A 22,037-nucleotide genomic window follows, 5' to 3' on the forward strand; every position below is an offset into this window, starting at 1 on the left:
AAAAGAAGGCAGCAGCAGCAGCCCAGGATCGGTGGGGGGGGGGGGGGGGGGGGGGGGAGGAAACAGAAGGACTCTCAGGGTTGTTAATATATACTGTATAGTATGTACAGGTCGTTGCTACAGATAATTATATATTGGACTGTTAAATTATATTTTTGGAGAGTGTTACTTGTGATAAGGCAGTTGCCAATTAGGGTTAGTTTTCATTTTTGTTATTTATTATTTATTCATTTTCTGTTTATAAAATAGGTCATTGTTATGTGCGTTGTTATAATATTGTGTAAAGGATGCACAATGTACTGTGATGGTTGACCAAAAATTTTCAATAAAGTTTCGGGTTCAGTCCAGGAGGATTTATATCTAGTGTAATAAAGCCACAGTTGTTCGCCACTCGTCGCGTGTTCATTGATGGTACATCAAACAGATTCCCAGCAGCGCTGCACCGTAACTGCGGGAGAAGAGGGCCCTGCTGTCCCACGCCTTGATCTCATTGATCGCCAAAAAGGACAAAGATCCATCAGAGTGTGGATCATACAGACCCATTCTCTCTTAAATACTGATGCAAAAGTCCAAGCAAAAGCACTGGCGAGGCGACTGGAGAGTTGCTTGCCAGAAGTGATCGCCAAGAATCAGACCGTGTTTTTTAAGGGCAGACAACGAACAGCGAACATCAGATGCCTGCTGAACGTAATAATGACCCCATCTGAAGAGAGGACACCAGAGGTGATTCTGGACACTGAGAAAGTCTTCGATCGAGTAGAATGGAGGTACCTCATGGAGGTGCTTGGGTTCAGAGCAGAGTTCAGCACATGGGTGAAGCTCTTGTACAGTGTTCCTATGGTGAGCATGTGGATGAAAGCCACCAGCTCTGAATACTTCCAGCTGCACAGGGGAACCAGGCAGGCATGCCCGCTATCCCCGCTCCTGTTCGTGCCGGCAATCGAGCCGCAGGCTATCGCCCTTTGGATGGATTGGTGGCCGGGCATTCGGCGAGGAGGCAGAGAGCATAGGGTCTCACTCCATGCGGATGACCGGCTCCTCTACATACCGACCCCCTTAGTCAGCATAGGAAAAAAAACCAGACTCCTTAGGAAGTTCAACACTTTCTCAGGTTACAAACGCAAACTGGGAAAGAGCAAAATCTTTCCATTAAATCCCCAAGAAGGAGGAGCAAAGCTGGAGGAACTATCGTTTAAAGTAACCCAAACTGAGTTCATGTAGTTGGGGATCCAAGTGGGCCACACCCAGAGGAGTGGCTCCACAAATGGAACCTCTCCTGCTTGGTGGAGGAGGTGAAGAGGGACTTGCAAATTTGGGACTCGCTCCCTCTTTCACAGGATACAGATGGTCAAAATGAACATGCTGCTTGGTTCCTCTTCAGTTTTAGATTGCTCCCGATCTTCTTCCCCAAATCCTTTGACACAATCATGGTCTTCGTCTGGAGGGGGAAGAGTCCCTAGGATACATAAAGTCTATTTTACAACAAGGGTGGCATGTACGAGGTCTGGCCTTACCAAACCTTCAATTTTAGCACTGGGCAGTAAACGCGGAGCGGGTGAGGGGGTGGCTAAGGGAACCGGAGGCAGACGGAGTCTGAATGGAGGAGGCCTCCGGTAAGGGGACGTCTCTCCAAGCACTGGCCATCCCGCCACTCCCACCCCGCCCACCACCCGCACCCCCACCCCCGCAACAAACACACATACACACACCAGGAGCCCAGTGGTAGTAGTCGCCCTGAGGACATGGAACTGTCCTCAGGCACCACTTTGAACTTGTCAAGATCTCCATCGGGGCCCCCATCTGCAACAATCACAGGTTCACAGCGGCGAGGATAGACATCACATTTCAGGTGTGGAGGGAGGACAGAGGGGCACTGATGGTAGAGAACATGTAAGTGGACAACTGAGGGGGTGGGGGTGAAAAGCTAGTGAAGGGGGTAGGAAATGGGGGGGGGACAGGGAATGTCTCCTGGAAGGAGGGGTGGCTGCGAAGAACAGACAATGAGCAGGAAGGAGGGCCACCCAGAGGAGAGAACACAAATCTCTCCCACACGGGCGGAACCAGGGAAACAAACCCTGCCTCCAAAACTCAACCTCAAGGGGTAAACGGAACTCCCCCCCCCAACCAACAAAATGATGACAACCGGCAAGTGGGGGGAAAGGATCGCAGGAACATTTGTAAAGATGTGGGTAAAGCTGGGTGCAGCTCCAGCTACAAAGCGGTAAGAGCCCCACTAAGAACCCGGCAAACTACTGTAAAGATTAACACTACTGTAAAAATATAACATAGAATTGGGACCTCAGTCGCGGTGACTGCGAGGGGCCCATGTTTTGTCCTTTCTATTTTGTTACTTACCATTACCGTTGTATTGTTATTTATGTGCAAGACTCTGTTTTTCTAATTCCAAATACCAATAAAAATACTTTTTTAATTTTTAAAAAGTGTTTAAACTGTATGTTCACAGAAAGAGAAATTGGGTGAAATCACATAGCGTCGTCCAACAGCACCACCACCATTCAAACCATCCGCTTTGACAAAGAGTCATCGGACTCGTAATGTGAGCTCTTTTCTCTCCCTACAGATGCTGCCAGACCTGCTGAGATTTTCCAGCATTTTCTCTTTCCCTTCCCCTCAGTCTGCTTCACGAAGATGTCAAGGGTCATGTGGGAATCATATTGACAGGTGGGGGAAACTGATAGTGGGAGGGGGTGGGAGTGGGCAGGGCTTGAGGTAAATGATTGGAATTGGACACTTTAGAGAGAGAATAAGGCAATGGGATAATTTTTGTGTTTATACAAGACTATGGGATGAGAGAGAATCGGGCTGTGGTTAAGAGGAGCGAGTGGGGCATTTTAGTTTGGGATTGACCCAGGGCTATGAGAGAGGGTGGAGTAGTGGGATTAGTTTGGGATTGATACTGGGAGATGGAGAGAGAGTGGGGCAGTAGGATTAGTTTGGGTTTGATATAGGGCGATGGAGAGTGGATCATTGGGATTAGTTTGGGTTTGGTACATGGCTATGGGGAGAGAGTGGGGCAGTGGGATTAGTTTGGGATTGATACAGGGCTATGGGGAGAGAGTGGGGCAGTGTGATTAGTTTGGGATTGATTCAGGGCTATGGAGAGAGAGTGGGGCAGTGGGATTACTTGGGGATTCATACTGGAAGATGGAGAGAGAGTGGGGCAGTGGGATTAATATGGAATTGATACAGGACTATGGGAGGGAGTGAGGCAGTGGGAATAGTTTGGGATTGATACGGGGCTATGGGGAGAGAGTGGGGCAGTGGGATTAGTTTGGGATTGATTCAGGGCTATGGAGAGAGAGTGGGGCAGTGGGATTCCTTTGGGATTTATACAGGGCTATGGAGAGAAGGTGGGGCAGTGGGATTAGTTTGGGATTGATACTGGGAGATGGAGAGAGAGCAGGGCAGTGGGATTAGTTTGGGATTGATTCAGGGCTATGGAGGGAGAGTGCAGCAGTGGGATTAATTTGGGATTAATACTGGGCGATGGAGAGTGAGGCAGTGGGATTAGTTTGGGATTGATACTAAGAGATGGAGAGAGAGTGGGGCAATGGTATTGCTTTGGGATTAATACAGGGCTATGGGGAGAGAGTGGGGCAGTGGGATTAGTTTGGGATTGATTCAGGACTATGGGGAGAGAGTGGGGCAGTGGGATTAGTTTGGGATTGATGCAGGGCTATGGAGAGAGAGTGGGGCAGTGGGATTAGTTTGGGATTGACGCTGGGAGATGGAGAGAGAGTGGGGCAGTGGTATTGCTTTGGGATTAATACAGGGCTATGGGGAGAGAGTGAGGCAGTGGGATTAGTTTGGGGTTGATTCAGGGCTATGGAGGGAGAGTGCAGCAGTGGGTTTAATTTGGGATTAATACTGGGCGATGGAGAGTGAGGCAGTGGGATTAGTTTGGGATTGATACTAAGAGATGGAGAGAGAGTGGGGCAATGGTATTGCTTTGGGATTAATACAGGGCTATGGGGAGAGAGTGGGGCAGTGGGATTAGTTTGGGATTGATTCAGGGCTATGGAGAGAGGGTGGGGCAGTGGGATTCCTTTGGGATTTATACAGGGCTATGGAGAGAGTGGGGCAGTGGGATTGCTTTGGGATTAATACAGGGCTATGGGGAGAGAGTGAGGCAGTGGGATTAGTTTGGGATTGATACAGGGCTATGGAGAGATTGTGGGGCAGTGGGATTCGTTTGGAATTGATGCAGGGCTACGGGGAGAGAGTGGGGCAGTGGGATTACTTTGGGATTGATACAGGGCTATGGGGAGAGTGGGGCAGTGGGATTAGTTTGGGATTGATGCAGGGCTATGGGGAGAGGGTGGGGCAGTGGGATTCCTTTGGGATTTATACAGGGCTATGGAGAGAGTGGGGCAGTGGGATTAGTTTGGGATTGATGCAGGGCTATGGAGAGTGGGGCAGTGGGATTAGTTTGGGATTGATACAGGGCTATGGCGAGAGTGGGGCAGTGGGATTAGTTTGGGATTAATACAGGGCAATGGAGAGAGTGGGGCAGTGAGATTAGTTTGGGATTGATACAGGGCTATGGGGAGAGTGGGGCAGTGGGATTAGTTTGGGATTGACACAGGGCTATGGGGAGAGAGTGGGGCATTGGATTAGTTTGGGATAGATGCAGGGCTATGGAGAGTGGGGCAGTGGGATTAGTTTGGGATTGATACAGGGCTATGGAGAGAGTGGGGCAGTGGGATTAGTTTGGGATTGACACAGGGCTATGGGGAGAGAGTGGGGCATTGGATTAGTTTGGGATAGATGCAGGGCTATGGAGAGTGGGGCAGTGGGATTAGTTTGGGATTGATACAGGGCTATGGAGAGAGTGGGGCAGTGGGATTAGTTTGGGATTGACACAGGGCTATGGGGAGAGAGTGGGGCAGTGGGATTAACTGGGGACTCAGTATCATAACCCAGTTCCATCTTTTTAAGCCCATAAATCATTGGTTGGTTTGAAGCTGTCCCTGGTCTGATTCAATATTTTTCACTCTGCCTTTTATAAAGTGCCCGTGTCCACATGTTAACATTCCCTGAACACTTCTCCTCACAGTGTGTGATACAACAGCAGACATTGCAATGGATCGTGCTGAGATCTGATTCTATTTTTAGGATCAACTTAAATTATCCTTGGATTCCATGAAGAATGAAATGAAAAATCAAAGTGAATTAAAACAGCAGCAGAAGATGAAGATTTCAGAATTGGAGGTGAGGATTACTTTAGTTCCCTTTAAACACTGAAACCCTTTAACAACCCGCTGTTTAAATGATCTCTCTCACTGTCATAGGGACTCACTGGATCCCTGGAGCAAGATATCTCCACACAATTTGCTAAAATCCATCGATATCTTGAAGACAAAGAGAAACATTTAATTGAAAAGCTGAGGAGACAAAGGGAGGAAGATCTGCGACCAATGGAGGAGAATCTGAGAAGAATCGAAGAGGAACTTGCGTCACTTGAGAGGAAGATATTGAACCTTTGTGTAGATATCGAGCAACAAGACAGTGTCTCCTTTCTCAAGGTGATGTTTATAACCCAATCCCCAAGCTGTTGGTGTGATTGTAAATCACATTTTATAACGGCTCAAACCCCATCACAACATTGCACACTGTGCGGTATTACTGAGAACTAACAGGTATCGGGCAGGATTGAGATCGGAGTGTTGAGGAGACTGTCCCACACTGTCAGCACCTCACACTAATTGCGACTGGAGCTAGAATAAAAGGTCCAGGCGGCATGGCAGCACAGTGGTTAGCAAGCACTGTTGCTTCACAGCTCCAGGGTCCCTGGTTCGATTCCTGACTTGGGGCACTGTCTGTGCGGAGTCTGCACGTTCTCCCCGTGTGTGCGTGGGTTTCCTCCGGGTGCTCCGGTTTTCTCCCACAGGCCAAAGATGTGCAGGTTAGGTGGATTGGTCACGCTAAACTGCCCTTAGTGTCCAAAAAGGTTAGGTGGGGTTACTGGATTACAGGGAAAGGCTGGAGGTGTGGAATTGGGTGGGGTGCTCATTCCGAGGGCCGGTGCAGACTCAATGGGCCGAATGGCCTCCTTCTGCACTGTAAATTCTATGATTCTATGAAAGGAAAGGATAGTAAGAGATTTGTGCCCTGTCACTAGAGAGGGCCTGTGAGGAACATTGAGGCAAAGATTAGAAATAATTTCAAGTCAAAAGATGAGAGGGGGTGGAAATATCAGATCCAGAGGATCAAAGCTCATCAATAAATGATTTAGCTCACAATAGATGGAAATTCCTCTCGAGAACAATAGTGAATCAGTTTGATATTCTCCCTAGTTTTACTTTTCCCATGAATCGACTGACTCTCTCACAAAAACATGCACAGGATGGAGAATGTTGTGAGCCTATTTTAGTCGACGAACGGCTGCCACCTACGGGTGAACCCAACCATTGACCCTGTTAAGGCGAACTTTATCGTCTCTGACTGAGAAATCTATGTCACTAATCCAGGTCTCTACACTCGGGGGCTTCGAGTCCCTCCACATTAACAAGATCCGTCTCTGGGCTGCCAGGGAGGCAAAGGCCAAGATGTCGGCCTCTTTCGCCCCCTGAACTCCCGGATCTTCCGACACTCCAAAGATCGCTACCTCCGGACTCGGCACCACCTCTGATTTTAGTACCATGGACATTGCTGTAGCAATACCCTGCCAAAACCCTCTAAGCTTCGGGCATGCCCAAAACATGTGGACATAATTTGCTGGGCTTCTCGCGCACCTCGCACACCTGTCCTCTACCCCGAAAAACTTACTCATCCTAACCACTGTCATGTTTGCTCGGTGGACTACCTTAAATTGTATCAGGCTAAGCCTGGCACATAATGAGGAGGTATTAACCCTGCTTAGAGCATCCGCCCATAGACCCCTCTCTATCTCTCCACCTAGCTTGTCCTCCCACTTGCCCTTAAGCTCCTCCACCGGAGTTTCCTCCGCTTCCGAGAGCTCCTGGTAAATATCTGAAACCTTCCCTTCTTCCACCCAGGTACTGGAGCCGACTCTATCCTGTATCCCCCGTGGCGGCAGCAGCAGAGAGGCCGAAACCTGCTTTCTCAAGAAGTCTCGCACCTGCAAATACCTGAACCCGTTCCCTGCTGGCAATTCAAATTTACCGTCCAAGGCTTTCAAGCTGGGGAACTGCCCATCTATAAATAGTTCCCCCATCCTCCTAATTCCTGCCCTTTGCCATCTCCGGAACCCACCATCCAGCCTACCCGATACAAACCGATGATTATTACAAATCGGGGTCCAACCGATGCTCCCTGCACTCTCTTACATCTCCTCCACTGCCCCCAGATTCACAGAGCCACCACCTTGTGGAGTGGACTTGTGGGGTATCGGGCCGGCGAGGACAGAAGAGGTGCTCCCAAACTTGTGTCTTTGCATGACGCCGCCTCCATCCGCTCCCACACTGATCCCCTCAACTACCCACTTCCCAATCATGGCTATATTAGCCGCCCAGTAGTAGTTGCAGAAGTTCGGCAGCGCCAACCCACCCTCCCCCCCCGACTGCGCTCCAGCAACACTTTCTTCATTCGCTGGGTTTTACTCAACCACACAAAGCCCAAAATAACCTTATTCACCCACTTGAAAAAGGCCCTCGGGATAAAGACGGGGAGGCACTGAAAGACAAACAGAAATCTGGTGGGGACCATCATTTTCACGGTCTGTACTCGCCCCGCCAGTGTTAGCGGGAGCATGTCCCATCTCTTAAAGTCCCCTTTCATTTGTTCTACGAGCTAGGATAGGTTTAACTTGTGTAGTGCCTCCCATTCCCGGGCCACCTGGATTCCCAGATACAGAAAGCTCTTTCCTACCATTCTAAGCGACAGCTCTCCCAGTCTCTTCTCCTGTCCTCTTGCCTGGATCGCAAACATCTTGCTTTTCCCCATGTTCAATTTATACCCCGAACAATTGCCAAATTTCCCCAGGATTTGCAATACTTCCCCCATCCCCTCCAACGGGTCTGAAATATACAAGAGCAGGTCACCTGCGTAAAGTGAGACCTGGTGCTCCACTCTCTCCCCCCCCCGCCCCCCCCCCCCCCAACCAGCCCTTTCCAGTTCCCAGAGGCTCTTAACGCCATGGCCAATGGCCACAACAAACAGTAACGGAGAGAGAGAGCACCCTTGCCTCGTCCCTCGGTGTAGTTTAAAATACCCCGACCTCAGCCGGTTCGTACGCACACTCGCTACTGGTGCCTGATAGAGCAACCGCACCCAACCAATGAAGCCCTCACCAAACCCAAACCTTCCCAGCGCCTCCCACAGGTAATTCCACTTTACCCGATCAAAAGCCTTCTCCACATCCATCGCTACCACCACTCCACCTCTTCTCCTTCTGTGGGCATCATAATAACATTTAAACGCCTTCGAACATCGGCCTTGAGTTGCCTGCCCTTTACAAATCCCATCTAGTCTTCCCCTATCACCCCCGGGACACAGTCCTCTATCCTTGTGGCAAGTATCTTAGCCAGCAGTTTGGCATCCACATTCAGTCGAGAAATCGGCCTGTATAACCCGCATTGCTCCGGATCCTTCTCCCGTTTCAGGATCAACGAAATCGAGGCCTGCGACATGTTGGGGGAGGGTCTCCCTTCTCTCTTGCTTCATTAAATATCCTCACCAGGAGTGGGCTCAATATCTCTGAAAACGTCTTATAGAATTTCACCGGGTAGCCGTCAGGCCCCGGGGCCTTGCCCGACTGCATGCCCTCCAGCCCCTCGATTATTTCCTCAATCTCAATTGGGGCTCCCAGCCCTCCCACCAGATCCTCATCCACCTTCGGGAACCTCAACTGATGCAAAAACTGCCTCATCCCCTCCACCACCGTCACTGCAGTGACCACCCCGTGTCATTTGTTTCCCGGTAGTTCTGGATGGACCTGTTAACCCGCCCACAGATCGCTTCGTCCGCTAACAACCCCACATCCAGTCTCCACAGCGAGCGTTGTCCTCTCTCCACACTAACCCGTAGATCCACCCAATGTGGTGCATGATCCGACACTGCGATTGCCAAGTACTCAGTATCCACCACCCCCGGTATTAGCGCCCTGCTCAGAACAAAAAAGTCGATGCGAGAGTATACCTTCTGGACATGTGAGAAAAAGAAAACTCCTTCACCCTTGGCCGTGCAAATCTCCATGGGTCTACTCCCCCCATCTGTTTCATAAACCCCTTCAATTCCTTTGCCGCGGCCGGCCTCCTCCCTGTCTTGGATTTTGACCGGTCCAATTCCAGTTCAATGACTGTGTTAAAGTCTCCTCCCATAATCAGGTTATGTGACGTCTGGGATCTTACCTAACACAAGCCTCATAAATTCCACATTGTTCCAATTTGGAGCATATATGTTCACGAGTACCACGCACAACCCCTCCAGTTCCCACTCACCATTATGTACTTGCCTGACACGATTCTCCCTGCCTCGAATGCCACTCATTTATTGATCAAGATCGCTGCTCCCCTGGTCTTTGAGTCCATCTTTGAGTGGAATACTTGGCCAACCCACCCCTTTCTCAATATCGTCTGATCTATAACCTTTAGGTGTGTCTCTTGTAGCATTGCCACATCCGCCTTCAGCCCCCTCAAATGCGCAAACACGCGACCGGCCCATTCAACCCTCTGACGTTCTATGTAATCAGCCTGGTCGGGGGGCTTCCCGCTCCTGCCGACTAGCCATCACGCTTTTTAGGCCAGCCTCTAGCTGGCGCCCTCCGCCTCCTCGAGCCCCCCCTCGGGCATTCGCCGTTCCCGACCTTAGTAACAGTTCCTCCCCTGTCAGAAAAGCAGCCCCCCCCCCGCGAGCAACAACACTAGAAACCCAACCCTCCAAGTCGAGCTCCAGCTTAACACCTGCTCGCTCCCCATTATGAACTGGTCAGTTAACCGTCAAAGTCATCAGCAGCAAAGGAAACTCTGTGAAAGAAATTGAGGTGAGTTGAGGTTTAAAAAATCTTTTAAGTTCGAACTTTGAATTCTGGAATAATAGGGCCCTCTGATACACCGTGACCTAACAAGGTGCAAAGGATCAGTATTCGGGATTTTAAAAATATTTATTGACCAGGATGTGAGATGTACTTTAGAAAAAGCAGTGGAGACAGTGCAGAGATTTGTTATCTCCCAAGAGCCTTGGTTTCCTTGAATGTTGACAGTACAATGTCATCTTCTGCCTCTGAAATGATGTTGAACTGTGGCTGAAAAGAATAAACCTCGTTATCAGTGATGGAACTGTGTCGAGGGAGCTCGGAGCCTTCAAATGTTCTCCTGAATTCTAACTGTCTCCGATTCCATATGAGAAAATAGTCCAAATTAACCCCTTTTATAGGCTAAGGGTGAGGTTCGTCTGACATTACCCCTCCTGGACAGTCCTTGTTCTGTGTGTCATATGTTGAGGCAAACCTCTGTCTCTTTTCCGCATTGGTACACCTTACACTGCAAACAAAATGATATGACTTCTTTAGATACCGATTGCAGTTATACAAACAATTCACATTATCGTATCGGTAGTACAAACTTTTCGACCATAAGACATAGGAGTGGAAGTAGGCCATTGGGCTCATTGAGTCTGCTCCGCAATTCAGTGAGATCATGATTGATCTGATATGATAATCGCAACTCCACTTACCCACCTTATCACCATCACCCCTGATTCCTTTACTAATGAAAATTTGTCTATTTCGTCCGAGAACATACTTTTCTTTTAATGTATTTTATTATCAACATGTTGCAACACATAAACACCCCGGGAAACATACTTCCCAAATATCAACTATACAGTGTGTACAAATGTTTTCCCCTTTTTCACTCCCCCTCCCCTTCCCCTCTCCCCTTCCTGCGACGGACAGCTCCTCAAACACGGTCACAAACAACCCCCATGTTTCCTCAAACCCCCCTGCAGAGCCCCTTAACTCATACTTTATCTTCTCCAATCACAGGAAGTCGTGCAGGTCACCAAACCAAGCTGCTACCCCCTGGTGATGATGCCGACCGCCACTCCAGTAAAGTTCGTCGCTGTGCAATCAGAGAGGCGAAGGCCACGCCATCGACCTTCCTCCTCCCCATGAGCTCCCGATTCTCTGAAACCCTAAATATTGCCACCAAAATGTCTGGGTCCAGCTCCTCCTCCACTATCCTGGCTAAGACTGCAAACACTCCCGCCCAGAATCTTCCCAATTTTCCGCAACCCCAAAACATGTGCGTGTGATTCGCTGGCCCCTGCCCACACCTCTGACACTCATCTGCTACCCCCTGAAAGAACCCTCTCATTCTCACCTGAATCATGTGCACCCTGTACATTACCTTAAACTGTATCAGGCTCATCCTTGCACAGGAGGAGGTCCCATTTACCCTATGCAGTGCCTCACTCCATACTCCCCAATTGATCTCCCATCTCAGTCCCCTTCCCATTTCTTCTTGATCTTCACCACCCGCACGCCTTCCCGCCCCCCCCCCAGCCACTTGTATATATCCCCAATTCTTTCCTCCCCTTCCCTATCCAGAAGCAGCAGTCACTCCAGCAGGGTGTATCCCGGCAACCCAGGGAACCCCCTCCAGACCTTTTGTGCAAAGTCTCTAACCTGCAGAGCCTTGAACATACTAAACAACCAGCCTCTGCAGGTCTCTGTTGGAAAGAATTCCCAAGATTCAATACCCTCTGAGAGAAGGAATTCCTCCTCATCTCTGTCTTAAATGGACGACCCCTTGAGATTATGCCCTCTGGCCTTAGCCTCTCCCAGAAGAGGAAACAACCCTTCAGCATCTATTTGGGCAGGTGAAAGAAATTGAGGGGTGTCAAGCCCCCTGAGAATCCTATATGTCTCAATAAGGTTGCCTCTCATTCTTCTGAACTCCATTGAATGCAGGACCAACCTGTCCTCAAGACAAAATCCCTCCATACCTGGGGTCAATGTAGTGAAACCTTTCTGAACTGCCTCCAGTGCCAGTATATATTTCCTTAGATAAGAAGACTAAAGCTGTTCACAGTATATACAAATATGATAAACAAACAGATGAAGTATGAGCAGGAATGGGCCTCTTGGCCCCTCGAGCCTGCCCAATATTCAATACGACCATGGCTGTGATCTGTTTGTAACCGTAATCCCACATTCCTGCCTACCTTTCACCTTTAATCAAGAATATCTATCTCTGCCTTAAAAATATTCAAAGATTTTGCTTTTGCTGCCTTTTGAGGAAGAGACTTCCAAAGACTCATCACCCTCTGAGAGGAAAGATTTCTCCTCATCTCTGTCTTAAATGGGCTTTTTAAACAGTGACCCCAGTTCTAGAATCACCATCAAGAGAAAACATCCTCTCCGCATCCACCCTGTCAATACTGCTCAGGATCTTAAAGTTTTCAATCAAGTCACTTCCTAATCTTTTAAATACCCATGGATACAAACATAATCACGCCAACTTTTCCTCATAAGACAACCCACCCATTCCTGGTATTAGTCAATTAAACATTCTCTGAATTCTTCTGACACATGTTATGGGCCAGAGTTTAGAGAACTCCAAAGTGTATCATGGAGTTCACCTGACCCACAACTTTTAATAGATTGTGGTATGGGGAGCACACGGCCCACTCTACATGTGTGGTATAGCAGAAATGGAAAAGTATTTTTTAAAGCAAAACATTGTTTATTCTATGAACTCAAGTTAACCTTTTTAAAACATACGGTGAACATCTTAGCAATCATCAATTCAAATACAACCCCCAAAGAATACAACACTAAGTAATCCTTAATAACTTCCCAAACAACATGCAGATGACAAAATAAACACCTTTTAACAGAAGCACATCAGGTTTACATTCACTCCTGAAAACATTTAGAATTCCGAATTCACCAAATGATCAAGAGATAGTCTTTTCATGGCAGAGAGATCAACAGTACACCTGCTCTGTCTGGCTTCAGCTCCAACATTGAAAACGAAACTAAAACACACCCTACAGCAAACTGCCTAAAACGAAAGTAAGAAGCTGACACAGCCCAGCACCACTCACCCTCTGACATCACTGATAAACACCCATTTCTTAAAGGTACATTTCTTAAACACGCATTTCTTAAAGGTACTCTCACGTGACACACATTAACTTCTTTCTTTCGAGACCAGTACAGTACATAGTACTCCACATCTTGGCCTGGACAACTGAATCATAACCTGACGACACCAAGGTCCTTTTTTACATCGAACTTTCCCAATCTATCAGCATTTAATAATACTCTTGCCATTCTATTTTTCTGACTGAACTTCACACTTATCCATGTTATTCTGCATCTGTCATGTACTTGTCCACTCAACCTGGCCAAATCACCTTGAAGCCTCTTAACATCCTCCTCATCACTCACATTGCAACCTAGTTTTGTGCCGACAGCAAACTTGGAAATATTACATTTGGTTCCCTCATCCAATACGTTGTTATGTGTTGTGAATAGCTGTGGCTCAGCTGGATATGATGCTTTATCAAATGCCTTCTGGAAATCTAAGTACTGTACATCCACAAGTTCTCCTTTATCCACAGCACAGGTGACTCCTTTACATTGATTCAATAGGATCTCCTTTCACAAAACCATGTTAACTCTGCCTGGTTACCTTGAACTTTTACAGGTGCCCAGCTATAACATCTTTAATAATGGCTCCGAACATTTTCCCTGTGAAGGATTTTAAACTAACTGGCCTGGCGATTTCTGCTTTCTGCTTCCATTGTTAAATAAATGAGTTACATTTGCGATCTTACAATATAATGGATCATTCCGTAAATCTGGGGAATTTTGGAAAATTAGAATCAATGCATCAACTATCTCATTGGCCACTTCCTCCGAGATCCTGGGAAAAAGTCCATCAGGACCCAGGGTTCACAACTGCAATAATCTGCTCACTGATGATTATAACATTCCTGAGTTCCTCCCTCCTTTCCAATTGCTGATCTATAGCCATTTGTGCAATGTTAGGTTAATTGGCCTGTAGTTTTCTGTTTTCTGTCTGCCTCCTTTTTTGAATCAAGGAGTTACATTTGCTATTTTCCAATTCATGGAATCCTCCCTAAATCTAGTGAATTCTGGAAAATTAGAACCAATGCATCAACTTTATTAACCAATGCATTAACCACTTCTTTTGAGAATCAAGAATGAAGTCCCCCAGGACCGGGGGACTTGTCAGACCCCAGCTCCACCAATATTCTCAGTACCACTTCCCTGGTGATTGTAATGTTCCTGAGTCCCTCCCTCGCTTCCATTTCCTGAGTTGCAGCCAATACTGGGATGATAGGTGAATCTGAGTCTACAGTGAAGACTGATGAAAAATACCTGTTCAATTCATCTGCGATCTCCTTATTTTGTGTTATTTTTCATTATTATGATTTAGATAAACAGATCACACCATTCTCATGAATGTTGAGGCAATTAAGTGCAAATGTTGTTCCTAGCAGGATGTCAGGAAAGGATGTGCATTTTTAAATACAGGTGATAGATTAAAGTGTTAGTAATTCAAAGACCGGGTTCTCCTTTAATGAACATAAGGATAAAGAGGCTGTGTGTGGCACAGTGGTTAGCACTGCTGTCTCACAGCGCCAGGGACCCGGGTTCAATTCTGGCCTTGGATCACTGTCTATGTGGAACAAAGAACAATACAGCACAGGAATAGGCCCTTCGGCCCTCCAAGCCTGTACCGGTCATGATACCAACGGAGTTTGTCCATTCTCCCCATGGCTGCGTGGGTTTCGTCCGGGTGCTCCGATTTCCTCCCACAATCCAAAGATGTGCAGGTTAGGTGGATTGGCAACGTTAAATTGCCTCTTAAACAAAACCCCTGGATAGGATAAAAAAGCCATTCAAATGGCTTGTTCTAAACCTCTTGCTTGTTCCCTCAAAGCTGATAGAGGCCTCAAATTGCACAAAATGTGAGTAGGACAGATATAATTCCTTGATTCTAAACTTTTGACATCTTTAGCTTATTAAGAATGACAGTCACTCGCAAACAGCTGCTTTCCTCTTTCCAGGTTATGGTTAACCGCTGAATTCCCTCACTCAGGAAGCCGAAATTCAAACTGATTTAAAAGGTGATTAGGATTTTAAAATCCATAAATAATCCAAAGAAGTGCAGGTTAGGTGGATTGACCATGCTAAATTGCCCCTGTGTGTCCAAAGAAGTGCAGGTTAGGTGGATTGACCATGCTAAATTGCCCCTGTGTGTCCAAAGAAGTGCAGGTTAGGTGGATTGACCATGCTAAATTGCCCCTGTGTGTCCAAAGAAGTGCAGGTTAGATGGATTGACCATGCTAAATTGCCCCTGTGTGTCCAAAGAAGTGCAGGTTAGGTGGATTGACCATGCTAAATTGCCCCTGTGTGTCCAAAGAAGTGCAGGTTAGGTGGATTGACCATGCTAAATTGCCCCTGTGTGTCCAAAGAAGTGCAGGTTAGGTGGGGTTATGGGGATAGGGTGAGGGAGTTGGCCTGGGTGGGGTGCTCTTCCAGAGGGTCAGTGCAGACATGATGGATTGAATGGCCTCCTTCTGCACTGTCGGGATTCTGTAATGCTTTGATCAGCTGAAACCAATAGAAAACCCAAAATTATTTATCAAACTCTTACAGGGGAAACTGGCATGGTGTCATATCACAGGAACCGGTCAGTGAAAACTCCACCCAGACCTGTTCACATTTGACTAAAATCCCTGGGCAGGATTCTCTAATCCTGAGGCTAAGTGTTGACGTTGTCGTAAACGCTGTCGCGTTTTACGATGACGTCAACAGGTCCCTAGGAGCATCGATCCTACAGGGGGCCAGCACGGCACTGGACTGACTCACACAGCTCCAGCTGCCGAGACCGGCGCCAAACGGGCGCCGCGGGTCTGCGCATGTGCGCTGCGGCCGGCGCGAATCCACGTATGCGTGCTGCGGCCGGCGCGGACCCGCGCATGCGCACTAGCTTCCTTCTCCGCGCCGGCCCCGACGCAACATGGCGAGATATACAGGAGCCGGCGCGGAGTAAAAGAGGCCCCCCCAGGAGACGCCGGCCCGCCGATTGTGATTCTCCGACACAGCCCCGGGGTCAGAGAATCCCGCCCACTGATTCTACATCATTGAAAATGACAATCTATACAGCACCGTATACTTTTATTAAACTGTTTCTGATTCTTTGTCCTGCAGGAACTGAAAAGATACCGAGAAAGGTGAGTGTCTAATCGAAACTCTCCCATGGTTTTAAACACTATTATCACAGTCTGTATCCAGCAGTGAATGATTAAATCTCCCGGGTTAAAGACAAGGAAGTGGGATGTGTGGGGAGAGATGTGGATGAACACAGGAACAATAAAATCAGAGATTCAGACGAAGATGATAATCGGGTTTCAAGGAAGGAGATACGCAGGATTACGAGGCCCGTTACAATATGCCGCATGGAAGGAAATGAAACAGATAATCTCTCCAGGTAAAACATTCCACAGCTTTGCATCCATGTTTTGTACAGTATCCTGCACTTATATATCTAACCGTATACCATACTCAGCCTGTAACATCTGTTCACTGTCCACACTAGAGTTTAGGAATATATCTAACTGTACACCATACCCAGTCTGTAATATCTGTTCAGTGTACACACTGGAGTCTGGGAATATATCTAACTGTACACCGTACCCAGTCTGTAATATCTGTTCACTGCACACACTGGAGTCTGGGAATATATCTAACTGTACACCATACCCAGTCTGTAATATCTGTTCACTGTACACACTGGAGTCTGTGAATATATCTAACCGTATACCGTACTCAGCCTGTAACATCTGTTCACTGTACACACTAGAGTTTAGGAATATATCTAACTGTACACCATACCCAGTCTGTAATATCTGTTCAGTGTACACTGGAGTCTGGGAATATATCTAACTATACACCGTACCCAGTCTGTAATATCTGTTCACTGTACACACTGGAGTCTGTGAAAATATCTAACAGTACACCGTACCCAGTCTGTAATATCTGTTCACTGTACACACTGCAGTCTGGGAATATATCTAACCGTACACCGTACCCAGTCTGTAATATCTGTTCACTGTACACACTGGAGTCTGGGAATATATCTAACTGTACACCGTACCCAGTCTGTAATATCTGCTCCCTGTACACACTGGAGTCTGGGAATATATCTAACTGTACACCGTACCCAGTCTGTAATATCTGTTCACTGTACACACTGGAGTCTGGGAATATATCTAACTGTACACCGTACCCAGTCTGTAATATCTGTTCACTGCACACACTGGAGACTGGGAATATATCTAACTGTACACCGTGCCCAGTATGTAATATCTGTTCACTGTACACACTGGAGTCTGGGAATATATCTAACTGTACACCGTACCCAGTCTGTAATATCTGTTCACTGTACACACTGGAGTCTGGGAATATATCTAACTGTACACCGTGCCCAGTCTGTAATATCTGTTTACTGTACACACTGGAGTCTGGGAATATATCTAACTGTACACCGTACCCAGTCTGTAATATCTGTTCACTGTACACACTGGAGTCTGTGAATATATCTAACTGTACACCGTACCCAGTCTGTAATATCTGTTCACTGTACACACTGGAGTCTGGGAATATATCTAACTGTACACCGTACCCAGTCTGTAATATCTGTTCACTGTACACACTGCAGTCTGGGAATATATCTAACTGTACACCATACCCAGTCTGTAATATCTGTTCACTGTACACACTGGAGTCTGGGAATATATCTAACTGTACACCGTACCCAGTCTGTAATATCTGTTCACTGGACACACTGGAGTCTGGGAATATATCTAACTGTACACCATACCCAGTCTGTAATATCTGTTCACTGTACATACTGGAGTCTGGGAATATATCTAACTGTACACCGTACCCAGTCTGTAATATCTGTTCACTGTACATACTGGAGTCTGGGAATATATCTAACTGTACACCATACCCAGTCTGTAATATCTGTTCACTGTACACACTGGAGTCTGGGAATATATCTAACTGTACACCGTACCCAGTCTGTAATATCTGTTCACTGTACACACTGCAGTCTGGGAATATATCTAACTGTACACCATACCCAGTCTGTAATATCTGTTCACTGTACACACTGGAGACTGGGAATATATCTAACTGTACACCGTACCCAGTCTGTAATATCTGTTCACTGGACACACTGGAGTCTGGGAATATATCTAACTGTACACCGTACCCAGTCTGTAATATCTGTTCACTGTACACACTGCAGTCTGTGAATATATCTAACTGTACACCGTGCCCAGTCTGTAATATCTGTTTACTGTACACACTGGAGTCTGGGAATATATCTAACTGTACACCTTACCCAGTCTGTAATATCTGTTCTCTGTACACACTGGAGTCTGGGAATATATCTAACTGTACACCGTACCCAGTCTGTAATATCTGTTCACTGTACACACTGGAGTCTGGGAATATATCTAACTGTACACCATACCCAGTCTGTAATATCTGTTCACTGTACACACTGGAGTCTGGGAATATATCTAACTGTACACATACCCAGTCTGTAATATCTGTTCACTGTACACACTGGAGTCTGGGAATATATCTAACTGTACACCGTACCCAGTCTGTAATATCTGTTCACTGTACACACTGCAGTCTGGGAATATATCTAACTGTACACCATACCCACTCTGTAATATCTGTTCACTGTACACACTGCAGTCTGTGAATATATCTAACTGTACACCGTACCCAGTCTGTAATATCTGTTCACTGTACACACTGGAGTCTGGGAATATATCTAACTGTACACCGTACCCAGTCTGTAATATCTGTTCACTGTACACACTGCAGTCTGTGAATATATCTAACTGTACACCGTACCCAGTCTGTAATATCTGTTCACTGTACACATTGCAGTCTGTGAATATCTCTAACTGTGCACCGTACCCAGTCTGTAATATCTGTTCACTGTACACACTGCAGTCTGTGAATATATCTAACTGTACACCGTACCCAGTCTGTAATATCTGTTCACTGTACACACTGGAGTCTGGGAATGTATCTAACTGTGCACCGTACCCAGTCTGTAATATCTGTTCACTGTACACACTGGAGTCTGGGAATGTATCTAACTGTACACCGTACCCAGTCTGTAATATCTGTTCACTGTACACACTGCAGTCTGTGAATATATCTAACTGTACACTGTACCCAGTCTGTAATATCTGTTCACTGTACACACTGGAGTCTGTGAATATATCTAACTGTACACCGTACCCAGTCTGTAATATCTGTTCACTGTACACACTGGAGTCTGTGAATATATCTAACTGTACACCATACCCAGTCTGTAATATCTGTTCACTGTACACACTGGAGTCTGGGAATATATCTAACTGTGCACCGTACCCAGTCTGTAATATCTGTTCACTGTACACACTGCAGTCTGGGAATATATCTAACTGTACACCGTACCCAGTCTGCAATATCTGTTCACTGTACACACTGGAGTCTGGGAATGTATCTAACTGTACACCGTACCCAGTCTGCAATATCTGTTCACTGTACACACTGGAGTCTGGGAATATATCTAACTGTACACCATACCCAGTCTGTAATATCTGTTCACTGTACACACTGAAGTCTGGGAATATATCTAACTGTACACCGTATCCAGTCTGTAATATCTGTTCAGTGTACACACTGAAGTCTGGGAATATATCTAACTGTACACCATACCCAGTCTGTAATATCTGTTCACTGTACACACGGGAGTCTGGGAATATATCTAACTGTACACCGTACCCAGTCTGTAATATCTGTTCACTGTACACACTGCAGTCTGTGAATATATCTAACTGTACACCATACCCAGTCTGTAATATCTGTTCACTGTACACACTGGAGTCTGGGAATATATCTAACTGTGCACCGTACCCAGTCTGTAATATCTGTTCACTGTACACACTGCAGTCTGGGAATATATCTAACTGTACACCATACCCAGTCTGTAATATCTGTTTACTGTACACACTGGAGTCTGGGAATATATCTAACTGTGCACCGTACCCAGTCTGTAATATCTGTTCACTGTACACATTGCAGTCTGTGAATATATCTAACTGTACACCATACCCAGTCTGTAATATCTGTTCACTGTACACACTGGAGTCTGGGAATATATCTAACTGTGCACCGTACCCAGTCTGTAATATCTGTTCACTGTACACACTGCAGTCTGGGAATATATCTAACTGTACACCGTACCCAGTCTGCAATATCTGTTCACTGTACACACTGGAGTCTGGGAATGTATCTAACTGTACACCGTACCCAGTCTGCAATATCTGTTCACTGTACACACTGGAGACTGGGAATATATCTAACTGTACACCGTACCCAGTCTGTAATATCTGTTTACTGTACACACTGGAGTCTGGAATATATCTAACTGTACACCGTACCCAGTCTGTAATATCTGTTCACTGTACACACTGCAGTCTGGGAATATATCTAACCGTACACCGTACCCAGTCTGTAATATCTGTTCACTGTACACACTGCAGTCTGGGAATATATCTAACTGTACACCGTACCCAGTCTGTAATATCTGTTCACTTTACACACTGGAGTCTGGGAATATATCTAACCGTACACCGTACCCAGTCTGTAATATCTGTTTACTGTACACACTGGAGTCTGGGAATATATCTAACTGTACACCGTGCCCAGTCTGTAATATCTGTTTACTGTACACACTGGAGTCTGGGAATATATCTAACTGTACACCGTGCCCAGTCTGTAATATCTGTTTACTGTACACACTGGAGTCTGGGAATATATCTAACTGTACACCGTACCCAGTCTGTAATATCTGTTCACTTTACACACTGGAGTCTGGGACTATATCTAACTGTACACCGTACCCAGTCTGTAATATGTTTTAACTCTGTCCATTTTGAGGAATTTAACGTTGCAGATGTTATGGGCTGCATTCCTTTTCCAATCATACACATTACGACTGGGATTCTCCGTAGCAAGTCTGCCCACTACCATTGCCAGGGAGGATGGAGGATTTTGTGCTCAGCCAAATGTCCCATTCACTGTACCGCGACCGGAGAATCCCGCTGCCTTGAAGGGACGGAGAATCCCGCTTCTATTATTATCCTGTTTCCATGCACCTTCCTCTGTTTAATATATTGATTGTGATCTCTTTTTTATTTCCCCAGTCGCAGCCTCATTGACCCTGGACCCAAAGACAGCTCATCCTTGACTCACCCTGTCTGAGGATCTGACCAGCGTGAGTCATGGTGCCCAAAAATTACAGATTCCTGATGACCCGCAGAGATTTAATGTGTGTCACTGTGTCCTGGGATCAGAGGGATTCACATCAGGGAAACATTACTGGGAGGTGGAGGTCGGGGACAAGACCGGCTGGGACATTGGTATAACCAGAGAGACAGCCAATAGGAAGGGAGGGATAACACTGGGTGCTGGCAAAGGTTACTGGGCTGTGTGTCTGAGAATTGGGAATGAATACAGAGCTACGGAAAGTCCACCAGTCCCCCTGACTCCGAGTGTAAATCCCAAGACCATCGGAGTTTTCCTGGACTATGAGGGAGGACAGGTGACCTTTTACAATGCCGATGACATGTCCGTTCTGCACACTTTCACTGACAGCTTCACTGAGAAACTCTTCCCTTATTTTTGGGCTGGGCCCGACTATAAGGGTAAAAATACTGCTCCCCTTAAACTGCGTCATTTTGAACCTTAGATTTTAACTGTGTCAGAAACAAAGGAAGTGATGTTGATATTAATCTCCCATGAGGGGGGAGAGAGAATCAGGGGCTGCCGGGGGTGGGAATGGGAAGGTTACAGCTAAAATGTCATGAAACGTGACCCAGCCCATCCTGTGTCACCAGTTTTGTGAGGTTGGGTTATGGTTTTGTCCATGTTCTGGTCTCTCAGTGTCAATTAACTAATCAATTAAAACTAATCTCAGTTTCACGGTCACCCT

The 22,037-nt window shown here is 46.6% G+C and overlaps 1 pseudogene; it reads left to right on the plus strand.

Annotated features, from left to right (window-relative positions):
• The first annotated feature begins 761 nt into the window (after positions 1 to 761).
• Positions 762 to 21,837, plus strand: LOC140389077 (zinc-binding protein A33-like; annotated as a pseudogene).
• Positions 21,838 to 22,037: the final 200 nt, after the last annotated feature.

The sequence above is a fragment of the Scyliorhinus torazame genome, chromosome 14 (assembly GCF_047496885.1).
Source record: "Scyliorhinus torazame isolate Kashiwa2021f chromosome 14, sScyTor2.1, whole genome shotgun sequence".
Classification (NCBI taxonomy): domain Eukaryota; kingdom Metazoa; phylum Chordata; class Chondrichthyes; order Carcharhiniformes; family Scyliorhinidae; genus Scyliorhinus; species Scyliorhinus torazame.